General features: G+C 28.2%; 1 long non-coding RNA gene across 1 annotated transcript; it reads left to right on the top strand.

Moving 5' to 3' along the window:
- Nucleotides 1–671: 671 nt before the first annotated feature.
- LOC107060858 (uncharacterized) lies at nt 672–2950 on the top strand. Its single transcript, XR_001473568.1, has 3 exons — nt 672–725; nt 1872–1985; nt 2681–2950. It is a non-coding gene; the product is annotated as an uncharacterized lncRNA (long non-coding RNA).
- The last annotated feature ends 1634 nt before the right edge of the window (nt 2951–4584 follow it).

Below are 4584 nucleotides of genomic sequence, written 5' to 3'. Positions count from 1 at the left end.
TTCTTAACATACAGAGATTTTAGTAGCTCGATTGATTTGCTACTTAAAAGTATTTTTACAAATTGATTAGTCATACACAAATATAACCTCTCACAAAAAATAAAACATTTTTCAAAATAAATTAATTTTAGAAAGTTGACCAAACAAACTTATTCAAGACCGAAAACATCATAGTCATCAACAGAGGACTTGACCAAGTAAAATATTATAAATTAAATATCATTTTCTCATCTGATTTATAAAATATATATACAATATATAGTGTATGGTATTTATTTTATACTAAACATGTATACATATTCGTATATCGAAGTATATATATAGTATACATATCATATACATAATATATATAGTACATATACAACGAAAATATAAAAATAATACATATTTTAATCATATCGATAAACTAGTTAGCGAAGGATATGTAAGTTTCCTATAAATGTTAGCCCAAGCCTCCCACCCCCCACCCCCCCAAAAAAATGGAGGTGATTTTTTTTTCAACAATAAAGGGTCCACAAATTTATGAATTCCTTATGAATGTTCCCTTGAGAAATATTATAAAAGGACTAGCATATAAGCTTGTTGATAAAAATATAATCATCTCATAGAAGATAATTAATTCCTTTTTGCTCCAATTTGATCTCCATGAATTACAAAGCATTATTCTTAGTCTTGTTTTATCATAATCCTCTGTTCATCCTCAGCAACCTCTAGGAGATTGCCAGGTGTAGTATTAATCCCTTTATTGTAATGTAATATACATGGACGGAGCTAGATAAGTTCGAGAGGTTCATCCTAACTCTCTTTAGTAGAAAATAATATTGTTTATATATAGTTAAAATTATTATTTTAAAAGTATATATAGTAGATGTTGAATCCCTATTGACTTCTTATTTCGTGTGTTTATTTCTTCATATTAATGAAAATTCTGACTGCGTCATTCATAATTTAACGTTACCACTTAATATTTTTTATGTACATATAGTAGATGTTAAACCCCTCACTGACTTCTTAATTCGTATGCTTATTTCTTTATATATACTTGTTTGGCTATTAGAATTATTCATGTTTTTTTCTTTAAAAAAAGTCACTTTATTTGAAAATCAGTGTTTGGTCATGAAAATTTCAAACTCACTTAAAGTAGTATTTGAAATTTGAAAAACACTCAAAATCTTATTTTCCTTTTCACAATAGTAGACGTTTGACCATTTTCAGTGTGAAAATAGAAAAAAATAATTTTTATTTTCAAAATGAAAAATGATATATGGTTGTGTTTGACCATGGAATAAATTATAGGTGGTTTTTTGAATTTTTGTGATTAATTTAGAGCGAAAAAGTGAATTTGTTGTGTTTGAAAATTCTGAAATCCCTGAAAAAAGTTAAAATACTTTCTTTTTTTCAGAATTTTATGGCTAAACATATTTATTGGAGTTCGTAAAAAATTTCATGGCCAAACACCTACATAAAAACAACTAAATACTATTTACTAAAATTATAACTAATCACAGCACCATCTTCAACTTCAACTTAAAAAGTTTCAAATAAAGTGAAAAGTATTTGAAATAGTACATAATAGCTCATATATGTTTCAGGTAAATTAATCAAATTGAGTGATTTTGCTAGTTTTTAGAAAGGCATACACATTAACATGCCTTTTAACTTGGCCTCAGCTAACATTTATGCTCTCCAACTTTGAGTGTACATTACACAACTCAAACTTTAAGATTTCCAAATAAAAATAATTTTTTAAAAAGCTCATAGCCAAGGGCCCACTACTAGTATTTTGATTTTTAACCTTAATTATTAGTATTATTTTTCCAAATTTAAATGTTACTTGTATGATGTATAACTTAATTCCTCTTTAACTATAGGTTATAGATGCAATGACTATAAATTTCGAGAAGAATCGTGTTCACCACGTAGATCCCTCTACCTTAGAGATTTTGAGGAACCAATCCAAGCACCAGATTCAATATCGCCACCTGGTAAAGTTTTGCACAAAATATATTATTTTACTTGTCTCAATTTATTTGGTATAGTTTATTATATGCAAAAGTTAAAAGAAACAAAAAGTTTTAAGTTATTGTGTGTGTTACTTCACGAGTTGATTAGTTGACCTATTTAGCAGTCCAATCCATCAAATTTTGGACGAGTTAGAAGGATTACATATTTCAATTGGCGAAGAACACGGTATGATGAGAGATGATAATCTTTATTGGATTTGAGATACACAATTTAATCTGTTTGGCCAAACTTTTAAAATTAACTTATTTTGAAAAGTATTTTTATGTAAAAGTTTCTTTTTGAACAAGCACTTTCAGTGAGGAGCTATTTGTTTAGGCCAATAAATATTTTTGAGCAACAATTGATGTTTCATCAAATTTCTAAAAAGTATTTTTGGATATATTTTCTCAAAAAGTATTTCTCATACACTTTTTTTTTGGTAAATAAAATACTTTATTTATCAGAGTTAATATGCATTACACAAAGAGTCACTTACAAATAGTGTCTAGAAGTACACTATCAAAGTTAAAAGTGCTTATTAGTTAGGTGCAGTCAATTTTATATGTTTATTTATGTATTATATCAAATTATTTACACTAACAATTTATATAGCTTATGTTATTTTTCAAGATTACAGATCCATTATTTACACCCTTTCTTCTTTACATGTTTGCAGATCGTGGATCATGAACAGAATATTAATTGAGTAACAACAAAAATTATATTGAGCAAGAACTTAATATTATATTTATGTTTAATTAAATATGGTGTTGGAGTTGGACAATTGTATGTTTGGAATTTGGATACTCTAGAATTGCTTAGTCCATGATAGATCTTCAATGGAGTTAAGCTAGTAATAAATACTCCCAATACTTATGTTAATTAAGTTGAATTATGCTTGCACTATGTAATTAATAAGGAATTAATACTTATGTTAATTAAGGGAAATTAGCACTTTGTCCTTCAAATAATTGGTAAATTTTTTATTTAGGACCTTTTGATTCCTATTATAAGCATGTTTAACCTTCAATTGAATTAAACTCAATGGTACTGCACATTGGGATACCAGATACATGGAGAGAGGAGAGCAAGATAGGAGATCATAGGCGAGTGAGAGAACCAAATACTTGCAAATTCATTTAAATACAGTGTATCTAAAATAAATTACACCTAATTTTAGCATAATATATCCGAGATACATGTATCTGGATGCGTGCACAAGAGATACATATGTATCTTGATGTATCAGGACGTGTAAGATACATGTATCCGAAGTCCAAAATCTGATAAAATTCATAATATTATAAACTAACCCGAATATAAGTAATTAGCTCTTAAACAAGTGTGATTTCTATAATTACTCAATATATAAAGCCTTTTATTTACCACTAATGAGTGTATCGCACTCACTATGTCATGTCATCAAAATATTCCTATTTCATCAATAAATAACATTATCAAAAGATTATATTTGCCTTTAAATATTGTAATTTAAATCCCTTGGAAGGAATAAACCCTTCACTCAATTATTCTTATTGTAATATACTTCTAAATCTTTTTCTACTACCTCCGTGTGTTGCTGTTACAAAACCTTTTTTCTAGCCTAATCAAATTGAAGCGGATTTTTTAACATTCAAAAGAAAGAAAAAAATTCAAAGCATAGAAAGTTTCATTAAGATGAGAGAGCTATAGATAAACGAGCAAGAGGGAGGAATGTGAAAAGGTAGATGCAAGGTGCTCTTTTCTCTAGGAAGATTGTGTACGTCTCACTCAAAAAAATTTATCTAAGCAATCTTTTTGAGTTTTTCATATAGGCGATATCAAAATTTGCTTTTTGTGTCTATCGATAATGTGATGATAATTCAGAAGATATTTTTCACAAAAAAGGGTCATGTTTCTATGGGTTCTAGTGTTAAAGTTATTCCCTCGATATAGTTAGATGTAAATCAACTATACTATCCAATGAATTTTCTAAAATCAAATGACACAAAGCGAACTAGAATAGGTTGATTGATCCAGATAACAAAATACTTCAACCTATTTCACCAAGTAGTGCTAACTTTTCCCTTTATATGATAACTCACATTTATGTCAATTCTGACCGATCTAGCCATTGAACCTTTTGATTATAGTATAATATTGTCAGATTCGAACATAAGACTACTTTATTTGTTAATGGAATCTGTTATCTTGTACTATTATTTAGAAAATAGTTTAGAAACTTGTTCCTATATATATATAATAATAAAAAAAGGATAAGGGTCTGAAAAATATCCCAACTTTGGTCGGATTTGTTGTTGCGATACTAAACTTTCATGAGGACCTATTACCTCCCTAGACTATTTAATACTGTATTTTAAACATATATATTTGCCCACGTGGACATAAAAAATAATGCAAAATTATAAATAGTAATGTGTCCACGTGGGCACATATATACATTTAAAATACACTATTAAGTAGTTCAGGGGGTAAAAAATACGGTATTAAATAGTCTAGGGACGTAATAGGTCCTTCTGAAAGTTTAGTATCGCAACAGCAAATCCGACCAAAGTTGAGGTATTTTTCAGACCCTTATCC

The sequence above is a fragment of the Solanum tuberosum genome, unplaced genomic scaffold (genome assembly GCF_000226075.1).
Source record: "Solanum tuberosum cultivar DM 1-3 516 R44 unplaced genomic scaffold, SolTub_3.0 scf00103, whole genome shotgun sequence".
In the NCBI taxonomy this organism is placed as follows: domain Eukaryota; kingdom Viridiplantae; phylum Streptophyta; class Magnoliopsida; order Solanales; family Solanaceae; genus Solanum; species Solanum tuberosum.
The sequence above is the reverse complement of the archived record's forward strand: the minus strand, read 5'-3'. Positions and strand labels throughout refer to the sequence as shown.